We start from the raw sequence: 15,764 nt of genomic DNA on the forward strand, positions 1-15,764 counted from the left end.
TACTATTTTCCTTAATTCTAAATTTGATACGTGATTGCTCTCAGTATGTCAGATCATAGTGTGTCCATCCCATTGAAGTTCACGGTTTCTGCAGCAGGCAGCATCACCAACTTTAAAAAAAAAATCTGAAGATAGCCTGAAAACAAGACTATTTTCTGCATAGCCTTTCTCAGGACCAGCAATGAAGAGGTTGAACTCCACAAAGTAGTTTGAAGGCAGACCAGAATAAATGCAGTCGTGACAGTTGCAAATTGATTCTGCTAAAATATTATGGGCAGAGACCTTTTGTATTTATTTTTAAATATTTAGTTTTACGGCTGGTTATTGTTACTTACAGGAAAATACACCTAGGTCCTTTGCTTCAATGTTACAGACTGCCACTGACTTACTCAGGTTGATCATGAGGAAAGAAAAATACCCTGTTGGAAATCGCCACACGTCACTGAATTAGATGCTACACATAGACGTTGCCTGTGGTGTTTCCTAACCATGAGGCTATACAGCCTTTACACACCATTTTATTTCACTAAACTTTATGGACTCTCAAAGGCACTGTGTTATTCATGAGATCCAATAGAAACTGCTTTCGTGCCGATGCAGCCCAGCACCAAAGTTCAAAGCACTGGATCATTCCTTTTCTAATGTATCGGGTTTATCTTGATCAAAGTTAAAGATTCTTATTTAACATTTCCTTTTTTAACTTTCACCTGCCAGTTTCCACTGCTGTAATTAATTACTTCAACACTTTACAGATTTAACACGTGTTGACTTTTCTTAGTTCACATCTTAGTCTATTAAAGCTGTATTTCTTTTCCACTCTCGGTTGGCTACTGTAGAAGTTTGGCATTTGGCTTTCTCCTAGGTCTTCATTTAAATTCCACCAATTCATAGAATCATAGAATAACCAGGTTGGAAGAGACCTACCAGATTCAATAAAACATATCTAGAAGCAGTGTAGTCCCATCTGGAACAAACTGGTGCCTATTTCCCCTGATTTTCCAGCTTCTTTACAAGGTGGAGTGTGAAGTTTTATTTAACTCATTCTGAATGCAGTGCCAGCTATAGGGGATTTTTTCTCTCTCTCAGACTAATAAGTACCCAAGACTTCTGTACTTCCCTGCATCAGTGGTGCAAATATTGACTGTGGTCTTGCATGCTTCACAAACATTCATTAGAAATCTGTCTAGATCTCTCATTAGATGTCTTTCACATCTTTTTACTCTCCTTTACCTTAGTGAAATTGTAATTATTCCTTTCCACATTAAACCCTCTTCCATTCTGACACCTGGCTCCTACATCAGAAAAAAACAGCAGCAGACATTGGCTCAGTCATAATACCATCTTTGTAAAGCATTTTCTCTGCCCTTTTCAGGTTTGCCCAAGCCCGTCTATGAGGAGGGGTGCTCTGGGATGGTGCCACAGGGTCTAGCAGTGCTGTTATTTGTCACAGGCCAGTCACCCACTCTGCCTCCTATGAAGCTATCTGTCATCTGACAGTGCTGTGTTCTCATTGGTAAACTTGAAGCTACATATTGCATTTTAAAAATTACACTTCCTTCCATCTCCTAATTTTTTCTGTAATAGATCATTTTCATTCGTACCTAACTGTGCTTTGGTCCAAACTCTCTTTGGTGTGACTCAGTGCTTCCCCTCACTTGATAATGCAGCTTAACTGCAGGTCAGTGTCCACAAATCTGCAGTCCTGCACTTCAGTCTGTACCCGGTGTTGCCTTAGCAAAGCACTAGATGTAGCCTCACGCAGACCTTCTACATCACAGTGAGACGGTGCAACATCCATAGTCTCCATCAAATAGCCAGGTGAGGGCTCATGTTGGCAGAGGTTGCCTGCACACTGTGGATTCCTACAGCCGTAATTAGTTAATTGTGTCAATGACAGTGGTAGACTTTGCTGGACAGGATGTATTATTTCTAACCTGCTGAGGTAAGTGCTGAAATTCCTATACTCTCAGATGGTTTGAACTTCATAATGACAGCAGGGCAATGAAACCCAGAGCCTGCTTTTTTAAGAGGTTCTGTCTGCCTATTAAGGGATACCAGGAAGGACCCACCAGCTTTCTGGGCAAACCTAGGACACATTGTGAGCAGCAGGCTGACAATTTTTAACCACCCAAGCAGAACTAGAAGAAGTTCACATCAAGCATCAAGGAAAGGCCTAAGACACAGGTTAGTGCTGAGTGACTCAGGCTGCTCCCATTGCATAGACTCACAAGCAAGAAGCCTCATGCTGTGTTGTGAGGCTGGAGGATAAATGGCACCTGTACACTGGGGGCTTGTGAGAGACGCTCAGGGCCGTGGGAGTTGCTCAGGGGACAGGAAGGAAGGAGTGGGCTTTGGCACTTAGTTTCTTACTGTGGGGCAGCTCTGCACTGCTGATCAGTTGCATCAGTTGCAGATGCTGCCATTTCTTTGGGATCCCACATTGCCAGGCACAGCTCAAAGATGCAGGGAAAACCCAATAATGCACTGGAAAGGCACAAATTACTAACACCAAGGCAAAAAGGAAGAGAAATAGAGAAAAATAAAAATGGTTATTAATGACTTAAAAATTGCCTTAGTTTTGGACAAAAAATATATGTTTGTTTGCTCACTCACCAGAAAATTTCATGACTTACTAATGCAAGTTTTACATTTCTGCAACTTTTAGTGGAGCTCTGGAAATACTTTAGAATTTTATTCATGCTAAAACATATAAAAATATCACTGCTTTATTTTCTCCTTTTCTGAAACCAGGGCAATGGCTTTCTAATTTAGTGCTGCAGAGAAGACATGAGTTTCTGTCAAAATATTTTCCACAAACAAAAGAATAGGAATAAGACCTCTAAACAAAATTTTCCAGTAAATATACCTTGTGGGTGTACATTGCAAAATCTATCACTGTTTTAATATCTGCCTTTGTTGCAAAGGACAATTAGAATTCTGAAAGCATAAAAGCATTTTAGAAGCCTGTTTCTCATACATTCAAAAACGTTAAACTGTAGAGATGTTTTTGGAAAACATGTATAAAAAATACCTTACATTGCATATATAAAACCTCCGTGCTCCCTATAAACAGTAGGTGGTGCTACTGGATCGTGCTGTAGCAGTTAAAGACCTGCATTTTATTTTTATTCTGCTGTTGAAACATGCAAACAGATTAGCTATGCACGGTTGTTTTCCCTTCTGTTTAAATGTATCTTTCATAAAGAAGGGTAGTATCTGAAAAAAAGAGTATGACTAGTTGTCTTCAATCTTACAGATATAAAGCTTTAGACAAGAAGCAGCTAATTTATATTCTGAGCATAAATCATGAAATTCAAGAGCCTTCTGCTCAAGTGGGTGGCAAAAGAAGGTGTATTCACTGTCCTAACATGGAGTGTAATCACATTCCTCATTTGTTGAAGTGGGTCAGTGATTAAAGTTTGAATCCTATGAACAGTTTAGCATTGCTTATTTGCATATTAATCAGGGTAATGGTGTGAGTGTTTAATCACACCCTTCTCAAGGGTGTCTGGTTTGCTACTCAAGTCCTGCAGCTATGGTTTTGGCACTGGGGAGATACATGTACAACAGCTTTATGCTTGGTTATAATTGCCTCTTAAAATGTCATGGGACAGACTTTGCTCTGAGAATACACAATTTCAGATAATATTAACAACACTAGAATAGGTGAATACTCATCCTATATGTTCAGGCAAGTTTCTTCTTGCTTATTACAGTGTTACTTTCAACATACAATAGATAATAGGTCATTACAGTACAGGTTAGAAGTATCTGAATGAATGGAACAGGGCTGCAAAATAGTGTCATGGCAAAACCAGATGGTGAAGAGAGCCATGTCGAGGTAAACACTGGCTTCAGAGCCTTACCACTGGTGGGGACAAGGGTTGCAGCTTTTCTGGATGTGCAGAAAGTGGTACTCTGGATGTTGTTCACTGATCATATCATAGAATCATGGAATTATAGAATGGTTTGGGTTGAAAGGGGCCTTAAAGATCATCTAGTTTCAACCCCCCTGCCATGGGCAGGGACACCTCTCACTAGATCAGGCTGCTCAAGGCCCCATCCAACCTGGCCTTGAACACCTCCAGGGATGGGGCAGCCACAGCTTCCCCGGGCAACCTCTGTCAGTGCCTCACCACCCTCATCATGAAGAATTTCTTCCTAATGTATAGTCTAAATCTTCCCTTCTCCAATTTGTAGTCATCCAGCCACTCCGCCACAGCCTCCTGAAAAAGAAGTATCTCACATGTATCCAGATGTCTCCATCATGAGGTGCACCTCAATTCAGCAATATTTTTTATGAAGAAGAAGAAGAAAGGAACCGAGGAAAAGCCTGTTTATGTACTGACTGTGGCCAGGGAGATGTTATAGACAGATATTTCAGATTTAGATATGTGTGTTATAAATACTCGAAGTTATCTAAAATGAGTCTCATCTTGTGTTTCAAAAGGTAAATCACTTCTACTTCTCAGACAGGGGCAAGTTAAGAAGACTAAATGCTAATATAAAGGCGCTCAGGACAGTAGTTCTTCCAAATTATGCCTTAATTTCCTTACAGACAGTGACAAGAGGAAGATCTTTCAAAACTTCTAGAGGGGATTCTGTTCAGATATTTCATTTATATAGTTAGAGCCTTTGGAAAACCAGGAAAACTGATTCACCAAGTGCGTGGCTTAGGGAGAGTACATGTGAGGCACTTGATGCTGCAGAACATCCTCACAAGGTGCATATCAGACATAAGAGCTTTGCACTACTTCATAAATAGCATAAACTGATTGTAGTCAGACACATTTGACCGCTTATAGTACCTTGTCACTGAAAACAACATTGTGGCTGCTGTAGCTTCCTCCTAGATTCATAGCAAACGCCGCAAAGAGGTCTTTTTCAGCCATGTCTGCTTGGGTAAGCACATAGATTGTAAATTCCAGCTGTTTGACCTTTGATCTGGTCAATAGACTATGAGGCCACATAAGAATAGGCTTCAGGAGCTCTCAATGACCAGAATAGCTGCTGTTTGGAGATGAGGGATGATAAAGACATGAGAGAGAAAGTTTTGCAGCATGCAAAGTACATTGAGCCCTTTAGATGTTATACTTACTGCAGGTATTATTAAACTTACATCAAAGCTCTTTCTTCAGTGTTTTGTGTGTTGAGAAATCTTGTATCACATAAAGCTGACTTTGGCTACGGAGCAGCTATGGAGCAATGACCTCATATTCTGTGCCTACTGACAGGTGCTGAATACTCACACAACGCTGCATTAGCCTCCCCAGGGCTGGCTGCAGCAGACTGACCGGGCATTTTCAGGAAAGAGTGGCTGTTCTGCTGCTGCCGTGTAAGGGTGAGCACAACAGCACGCTCTCTTCAAGCCAGAGTCCCAACCAATATCTTTAGATAGATATCCACGTCTCACTAGAAATGCAGCAGCCTCCCTCCACAACACAGTTATCTGTGTAGGGCCCTGAAAGAAGGGATTCCACCTGCAACAGACTCAGCACATCACCTGCTACTGAATTTTCCCACTGTGCAGGTGGAAAGCACTACTGCAGGCACCTGGTAGTGTAATGCAGGATTTTGCAATAGGGACTTGTGTTCTCAAAGTCCTCAAATGAGATCAGTGTGAAAGGTGAATAAAGCCAACAAATAAAGGTAAGCAAAGAGTGTCTGCAACCCCTCAGTATACATGAAAAACCATGGATAAAGTTGTAAATTCCTTTCAGATGTTAAATACAGAGTAAGATATCCAAAGCTATGCAAATATAAAGATGTATAAATATTTTTATTGAAATTTCACAAAATGGATACTTGATGAAGTACCTTGATGATTTTAATGTAAAAGATGTAAAATACAGTTTCATTTGGATTAATGACTGATCTCATCATGGTGAATTGCATGTTTAAGAGTTGTGAAATTAGTCATCCCAGATACAACTGTGGCTGAGCTTGTGTTTTTGTAGCAACTCTCTGATCACAGTCAGTCTCTAAAATACTTTTGATTAAAAATCTAACTGGTATTTGTTATTGCTTCTAATTAACCTCCATAAATAAAATGTAGATTTGTGCTCATTATCTGCTGCTTTTTCTTCTTGCAGTATTTCCTACTCTAGCAAGTCTCAAGAGCTTGGTTTATTGGCCCCTCTTTCACTCTACTAAGAGGGAGAAAAAACAGGATAAAAGATCAGTCCGTATTTTGCTGGTTTGTTGAGTCCCTACTGGAGGCCTCTCTGCCAGCCAAACCTGGAATATTCACTAGATCTCACTGTTTTTAATGAACAGGATATATTTTAACCTACTTTATTAAAAATAAACTCTCCATTATGCCTGAAAGGATTTTGCTAATAATTTTGCTGCCACTGTGGGTTCTCCAGCTCCTGCATTGTTTATAGCAGATAATATAGGGGACTGGCAGAATAAAAGTCAAAGAATTAAAAATAAAACCACAACTGTGGATCTTTCCTATTTATTTCATCTGTTTCTTTGACAAATACAAATTTTCTGGTTACTAAATACATAATCCAGGAAAAAATAGTTTGTCTGTTAAAAAATAGGTAAGCTTCCTGAATGATGCCATAGCTAGCCATGAAAATTTTTTTCGTCATACGTATTTTTTTCTTCACACATAAGTATGTTTGAGAACAATAAAACGTATGAGCGTATAACATAAGTTTCATTGCAGATGAGGTGATGCAGTGAGTGTCTTGCATTGATACGAACACAGTGCAGAACTCGTGTGAACTGATAGGGAGGCAGGGGTCTTTTACTCTTTTTTATGTACATGCACAGACACAAAACACTCAAGATACTGCACTCACCTTAGAAATAAGAAAATTTTGAAATAATCTTGCTAGAACAAGTCTCGGTATATTACCCTCTTCTCCCTCTTAGTATTACAACCAATATATTCTCACTTCTCAACATGTATGGTAAAAAATCATTTTATTCTTTTCACAACAATTTTTAACAATGAAGGAGTAATGAAATGTTGTATAACAGAATAATACATCCTGCCTTTCTTTGCAGGACAATATCTATCACTGTGCAATGTTTGAAATCACTATTTTACATTACCTCAAAATCTGTCAGGATCAGTAGCCTTCAGGGAAATTCCCCCTACTTTATTCTAATGTGCAAATTGATGGCTTTTGAAACAGAAACAAGGTCTCTTTCAGACAAGCTATTGCTGTAAATGGCCAGTCTGAAACTAATATTGACACCTGTGCAGCAGTCCATGTTTCTTCAGCTCTCTAGAGAAAAAGCAGCAGCCAATAATATTAAAGAACTTAAAAGCATTAAGTGCTGTTTATATTCCTTTTCCTCCCAGAAGATTTGTGATTTTCATGGCATCTGAGTGAAGACTATAAGCAAAAGTAGAGTCATGAATTTTTAAAGTTTAAATCAACCCTGATAGTCTTTGTTAGCCACACAGATCATTTCCCGTCCTTTACAGCAAAAGTCCATTTCTGTTATGAAGGAAATTCTCTAAGCCAGGCTCAGGCAGGCAGCCCCGTGTTTGATCCCACAAATGCACTGGAGACCAAGTCAGACGTATGAAACTTACCACTGCTGCTCCTAATGCACGTCCCTGTAATATCTCCCTAAAGAAAAATAAGGACTACCAATTTCTGCTGCCCTTTCCCCCAGCACCCTTGCATAGAGTAAGACGCAGGTAATGCCAAGCACATAGTTTTCATACTGTTGCCCTTTCCTCATGTATTTCTGTTTCTTAAGAAGAAGCTGAAGACTAAAGGCTGTATTTGTAAAGGTATTTGGGTGTTACACATCATGCAGACTTTACAAATCTGGCATTAATCTTTTTCATTCTCCGTAGATCCAAAATGCTTGGCTGGAGGCAGGGGCTGGTGTGCCTAGGCTGATGGGCTGTGCTGGTGACCTGGAGCTGCAAAGGCCACCACAAGCATAGCTTCTCTCCCACCACAACCTTGCCAAAATGGACAGCAATAACTACTAAGAAAATATAACACAATTCATACAGCCTTGGGGCTGGGAAAGCACTACAAATGCTAAAAGAGAGATCTAGTACCTTTGGCACCTAACATGATGTAATATCAAAGCAGTCAATCACTATACTTATGAAAGGCTTACATGCATCTAAACCAAGAGAACTGTCCTCAATATACTCAATGCTTCCTTTGAAAAATGCTACTCCCTTTTCTCTCTGCAAATATCTGAGATCCTGAATTCCTCCATTAAACAAAATTCCTGGTTTATTGGAAACTGGATCTTCTCATGCATCAGAAGCTACTTCCCAGCCAACTGTGACCTGTGCTCACTGCAAAGGGCTTCAGAGCAACCCCAACAAAGGACAAATATTTGCACTCTGCCAATTTCAATGTCACATCTGCTGCTGAAGAGAAGTCATTGTAAAATAGCTCCTAAAGGGAGAAACGCAAACCTTGCCTTCCAGAGTGAAAACATTTTAATCATTTGACAAGTGAGAACAGTAACCTGCCATAAATACCATATGTAAAATGCAGCTCTAAAAGAACTGGAATCCCAGCAAATACAACATGTAAGTTTTGCACCATTTACAATCTAGATTATTCCCTTATTGATGTCTGCTTCCTTTTAGAGCAGCACCACAAAATTCCATGTACGACATGCATGTTGGCATTGCACTTTTCCTTTGCCTTTTTTTTTTAAACTCCTAGATGGGTAATATTTTCCTTCTACATGCAATCATTGATAATAAGTAGTCAATTGGTTTAATTTCATGCATATTTCATTTCTGTATGAAACGCTTAATGCAAAGGGAAAAAATACTCTTAAAAATTATGAAAAGTATTCTAACCGAAAACATATATTTAAGATTTCAGCCAAACCATAATCTAATATGAAAAAATGTAAGAGAAGATGAACTAAATTGGGATCCTGAAGGGACTACAAAACATACTCTAAAAATACTTTGAAAGCTATTTAAAAGAGAGTAAGGGCCAAAGTAATATAAAATGTCAAACTTAGATCCAAATTTCATCTCCCGTGACCCATCACAACCACAGCACAACTGCCCACTGGCTTCATTTTCATGACTATTACAAAGGGAACACATGTCTCAGGGTAGCAGGCCCTGCAAACATGCTCAGTAACAAAACTAATAGAAGAATTAACTACCAAGCAAAAGAAAGATGATTTTGCCACCCTATTCTATATATCTAGAGCCACAGAGGGAGGTGGATTTTCTTGGGAAAAGGCCAGTCTAGTATATCAGTTACAAAAGAATGGTTATGATTTCTGAATAGAATATTAACAGAAAGATGTGTTTGTGTTCACACAAGAGTGTACATATCAGACAATCACTATTTTTGGTGGAAGTGATTTAAGTGACTGGGGTTTTTTTATTGTCTTTTAGGGTTGCTAATGATGAGAATTTGTCATCAAGGAAAAAGAAAAGATGAAATGAGAATGACAATGATTTCAATCCATCTCCCAGTTCTACTACTTTAAGGCTGAATAAATGTCATTTTGATTTTAAGATGGCATGTAGAGCACTGCCTCTGCTAGGTGAAGAGAGCATCATGATGGTGCAAAACACATCAGAATACTGGATAAGCTCCTATGCGTTGTCCTGTATCTGCTCCAGTTAGGGGAAAAGGCATTGAAAATGTGCTCTATTCTTTGACACAGCTTCCCCGAATTAGTACAAATACTTTGGCGCTAGCAGTTTATTTTTGCTAACACATAATTACTGCTTTATAATTTCTTACAGTTTCTTTGTAAATCTTCCAATTGCCATATTTAGCAAGAATGAGAAGTAGGTGAAAGGCGGGAGAACAAGGGGGCAGCAGAGTCTTTTGCAGGCTTTGGAGTTCTGATGGTGTTAGAGACATCCCAGTATGATTAAAAGAGAACTAGGAACATCCATTTGAATCAGGGCAGTGGAACAGCATAATCCTCCCATACTAAGCCTAGCTTTGTTTTCAGATTGTGCTGCTGATCCTGAAACAGAAATGTCAGTGAGAGAGTAAAAAGGGGCCTGAATGTCAGTTTATATTCTTTAGAGTGAACAGTGTCATTCCTACTTCAGACAGCATCCCTCAGGGCTGCCAGTTGCCTCTAAACCCTGCTTTTATCTGCTGGTTTCCTAATTCAGTCTCAGAAATCAATCACCAAAATCTCAAGAGATGAACTGCAAGTATATTTGGATATATATTCATATACAGGTTAAAGTTTGTTTCTTTAAAGGTAAAAATGCCAAGAAATATAAAACCAAGAAGACAACCTGCCACTACCGCTTTCCAGGCTTTATTATGTATTTTGATGTACTGCTATGATTTGAGGCTTCTGATTAAAAGTGTAAAAATATGCTTTCAGAGGAAGAAAAAAAAAACCAGTCAGATCCTTTCCCCAGGGAAACTAAAACTAATTAGCACAGTATTTTCCCAGAAATTACTAAAATGTACAGGAGAACTTAAATGATGGGATAAAAGAGAAAGATCTTGTAATTAATAAATCCTCTTATTTCCCATATGCCATTCCAATTATTTCATTAGGTCACATACCCACAACTATTAATAATTTTGAACCATTGATTTTAAAGGAAACCTCTGATTTTAGCAGCATGGATGTTATAATATGCAAGCTGTCTTGTTTGACAGCCTGAGCTACCCTTTGCAAAATCTGCTAGGCTGCAAATAGACACTGTTTTCCACACAAAGAGCATTTCTGCTTGAGCAGCTCTCCTCACACATCACTACCAGCAGCACAACACAATTTCTAAGTGAGCAGCTGCCAAGCTCATCAACAAGATATGGTAATACTCAGGCATAAGGAGCAGACAGGAGCTTACCACCTCCAGCAGACGAAGGGCTCTGTGCTGGGATGATGCGGCCAGAGTTTAGCTTTTGACAGTCCACAGACTCACAAGAAACGGTGCTTCAGTGGGCACTAATTATATGATCTCTTTTGGTTTGTTTTCATTAAGAACAAAGTAACTTGCAGATATCTTTTCCCCTCCTGTAAGCTTCCACTTATTTTCTAGTGTTCTCTTCTTTGCCATCAACATTTAAGTGTAAATTAAGTTTATACCATGATGTAAATTAAGTTTATACCTAGGGAATATCCTTAGGATGCTATTTTCTCCACCACCTCAAAAATGCTTTCCATGATCAAACAGGAGTTGCTAACTCGCTGAATCTTATGACTACTACATTTTTTACTAATCTTCTTATTTGGTTTCCCCGGCTGTCGTCATACTCAATAGGATTTAATTTTCATAGCAACTTGCTCATCTTTGAAGTCAGTGTTATCCCTTCATAAAATCCTTTGTGTGCCAAAGCCTGGGGTGCCACTCTATAGCATGCTTAGCTTTTGCAGCTCCTATAGGAAACCTAGATACTCCTAGCTAACCCCTGTAGCTACGATCACATTAATTCTGTTCTGGGGATCCAACGTGCTCTTCAGCAGCCTAGCTTAGAAGGGAAAGCTAAAGTGAATACAGTTTTGGACACTGTGACAGCCAGTAATATTTTTCAGAAGCAAAGGGAAATGAGGATCCCTTTTCTTCTAAATAGACTGAGGTAATTCTGATCCTATTCAACAGTCTGAACTAATTTAATTACTTGCCTCAGAGTTCCTTAAAAAAACCCACTACATTCAGATAGCACTTTTCAACACTGTGGGGCCTTACTCTTGTCTTACTGTAATATACTTGCTGTGAGATTAGAAAGAAAGAACAGATTACTTCACGTATTTTCATTCTAATGCTTAATGGTAGATTTAGCACTGAAAGAGTTACTTCATTTATCAGTCTGGCTTGCAACCAAACAGTTTCACGGCTGCTAATCAGAGTAGAGCAGCTGCCACCTTCAGAAGAACATGTGTGTGCCAGGAGGTCTGCTACTTGCTTTGTAATTTCCCAGTACAGCTCCACAGGCTGCTGAGTCCTTCCTTTCGCACCTGATTCATGGCCAAAGAATAGCAACTTTCCGAAATGAGCATTTGTAGATCTACAGTGCTAGCCACTGAGAAAGAGGATGCTTTGTATTGTTTTATAATTTATTCTGTTAATCATAGCACTAAGGTTTTCTCCATCCCTGAAGAGCCACAGCACCACAGCACTTGCTGGCAGCAGCACCTGCAAGGCAGAAGACAGACAGGGATCCAGCCCTTGGCATCTGTGCAAGGAAGGGAAGGGACGGCCAATGGAGACCTGTTCGAGGTGGTGTAATAAGCCATATGGGCTATTTCCACATGGGCCAAGCCTTGCTCTTGAGTTTAACCTGGCCCTCTTGTTTCTCCTTCTAAAAAACAGGAGCTGCTCAGATGCTATGTTGATGATGGAGATACACATTGGATTGGTTGATAAAACCACAATATATGGTAGGTTTTGATCTTACAGATGTCATGCCACCAAGACCCAAACACACAGACATAAAGTATAGAGGAAACCAGGAGACTACTGACATTTTAAATTAAATTTTCTATGAAGCAGGCATTCTCTTCTATATCTCACAAATATTTGAAGTAAGCAAAAGGAGGCAGTGTTTCATTCTATGGGTAGAACCCTTTTAGAAGGGAGTTTCCTGAAATTTGGCCAGAGGACCCTGTCAGTATGACTAGTCTACTTGGGCTCAAGAGGAGACTGTTGATGAATAAGAAAGAAACCTGCTGTGTGTCCTTCTACTGCTTAGACTCACTAAGTAAGCAAAATACTTCAGAAGGGTGGAAGAGAAGCTTCATATACATTTGTCAAACTCTTGCCCTTCTGCGCAGTTAGAGACAAAATCCCAGACTAAGTGGACTTTTGGCCTGAGCTGCTACAATAATTTGATGTTCTGACATTAATTTATGATAATTATAGTAACTTTTAAACTATTATTCAAATTTAAGGCCTTTGAAATGACTTTGCATACATTGATACTAATAATTATTAATAATGCATTGTTAATTAAATTTAAGGTTGGCTTCAGTAGGAGCATTCATGACAATACATACAAACGTTGAAAGAATATTTATAGGATAAAACTTCTGGGCATTTGCCACATCTTCTGTGCTTTTTAATGAGAAAAATAATAACCTTGCTTTATAAGAATTTCTGTGATAGCTATAATTCTGAAGCTGCTTTGTTAAGAAGGTATAAAACATAGCTTTATTTCCTTCAGAAATAAAAATTCAGTCTTGATCTCACATGCTTTAGAATATGGGAAAAGAGGTTTGTGTGTGCAGAACTAAACCTATGGTATTGTCATAAAGTCTATTCAAACTGTCAAAACAAATATCTACTGAAACATGAATCAAATTACAGGCAAAGAAAAAAATGATGCTATGAAACAGCATTCATAAGCTAATATCCACGTAGCTGCTTCAGCACTTCCCATGTAGCTTTAACAAATGTGCATCTAGTAGGATTAAGATTTTCTGTGTTCCACAGAGTACACTCTTGACAATTTTCCACTTGTATTTTGCTTTCAGGGAACAAACAGTGAAGTGAACTATAATTTTAAATTTCCTATAGTCACGTGTAAATTCCAAGTTGTGTTTTTACTACCTTTTACTAATACAGTCTATCATAAGCTGGAAGATATTAAAGATTATTAGCTAATTAAAACTATTTCTATTGTAAAATTCAGTTTCTCAAGGAAAAACGCTTACCTTTTCTTCCCAAATCTGATATAGACCATGAATTAGTCATTCGCAGGGAAAAAGGTTGCCACTAAAATCTGCTTTGGCTGATTCCTTTTTGCTGATATTTATTTTATACTAACAACAATATTGGAGCTATTGATTACTGACGTAAACTGAATGGATTCTCATGAGACCATCACCTTCTTTTACCTTCCAACTCCAACACACAAAAAATAAACAGAAAAGTTTGCATCACTAAGCATCAGTCAAACACCCACCTCCCACCATAACCAGCTACTCAGGCCATGAAGTTGACTGGCAGCATGCCAGGTTCCCTCCTGACTCCTCCATTCCTGAATAGCTTTGTCACCTTGGTGTATTTTTCACCATATTTTAGCAACAAATGTCCCCGCTCCCTCATGCCTGCGGGTCTCTTCTTGTGGCCATCGGTGGCAGGATGGGCTATGGCAAGGCAGCATAACTCCAGGTAGCACAGTGCAAAGGCAACAGACCCTCCAAGCCACCTGCATTTACATTCCTAGGGATTCTAAGCTGCAGCTTATGTGTTTCCCATACTTCGTTAAACTTCTTTTCTTCATTCTTTACTTCAAACACAGCTTTTTAAAGGATCATTCAAATTTGGAACAAATTAAAAAAAGTGGTAATGTTTCTTTCCCTTATTCTCTTAATTTCTTCCTGTCTGATCACTTACTAGCAGATTTTGCCATCTGCAAGGAAAGGTTTGGCTTTTGCTTTGCATCTTAATATCTCATCTTAAAACTTCAGCCATTAGTTTCTACAACATAAAATTATCTTCGAGATACTTTTCCAAGAACTTATTTTGGCCGTAACAAGTAATCTTGTGATAAAATGTCCTGTGTTCTGAAGTTTGGATTTCTGGATAAGCATTTTCTAGTTTTGAAGTGAGATTTTATTTCAAGTTGTGGAAACCATATCATACCTTAAAGAGATATGGTCAAAGATTTACCATTTCAATGAATACTTTGATGCTCTGAAGTGATTACAGGTGCTAAGGAGGTTCTGCCTTTGATCTACCACCCTTGAAGGGGTGGCACAGCAGCCACTTATTATTGAAGTTAAAATAAGAAAGTTATTATTTATTCAGTAATAGAACAGTAGTAGCTACCACTCAAGTGATTGACAAACTACTTGGCAAAATAGAAGGTGAGACAAGCAGATAAACATGTTTCTATGGGATCAGTGGCAAAAAAAACCCAACACTGAAAACTACATCCTGCTGCTTCTCCTGCCTGCAGTGTGGGAAATGCACTGCTGGCTGTATTTCTGTAGATAAAGAGGGTTGTGCTAAAGAAATATTTGAATCTTCCAAGAATTTATCTTCTTAGGAAAACCTTGATAGCAAAGCTCTAAAAGTTTTGTGCCAAGTGGTAGTGGTTTCATCAGTCATGAAGAGTTCACTGCATTTTGCAAGAAGAGAGATCACCGAGACTATATTTCTAAACATCACTAAAAGATGTTTATGTTCTCTGTGAGGAAGAAAAGAGTCAGTTTTTATATGGCTGTATTGATTTTTGCAACATAGTCATTTTCCTCTTCAAAATACCTCAACAGAATAAAGTGCATGTTTAAAAGAACACAGAATTGCCATATTAACTTCATATGCTGATGATAATATTCTATGTAATATGCCTACAAGCACCAACAGGAAAATGAGATGGTAAAATTCAATTCATAATTCAAAGAACTGGGAACACAACTTATGTCTGGTCTACAGTTTAATTTCTCCTGTTTTTACATAGCTTTGGCCAGAGTGATTTGGTAGTGATTTTCCTTAAAATGTGACCATCAGGTTCATCAGGTCTCTCTGCCAGAGACAGCGGAGGGAAACAACTTTGGGTAAAGATGACTTCACCTTCTGCATTTGTTTGCTTGCTTGCTTGAAGTTTGTAAAAATGTTAGGTAGGTTTTTTACCAGGGAAAATCTTGATTGTTAGAAACTTGCAAAGTAAAATATAAGAAATCTCAATAAACTGCCATAAATTATCTTTAGACATGGTAGCGCACAGATGATTTTAGACATGGGAACCAGCTTGTTCTACCCAGTCTGTACAGGCTGTGCACGGGAAGCTGCCTGGGAAAGAGAAGCTGAGGAATATGACAAATTACCAAAAGCAAGTTCCTCACTCAGAGGTCCTAAACTC

This window comes from Phaenicophaeus curvirostris, chromosome 1 (assembly GCF_032191515.1).
Source record: "Phaenicophaeus curvirostris isolate KB17595 chromosome 1, BPBGC_Pcur_1.0, whole genome shotgun sequence".
Classification (NCBI taxonomy): Eukaryota; Metazoa; Chordata; class Aves; order Cuculiformes; family Cuculidae; genus Phaenicophaeus; species Phaenicophaeus curvirostris.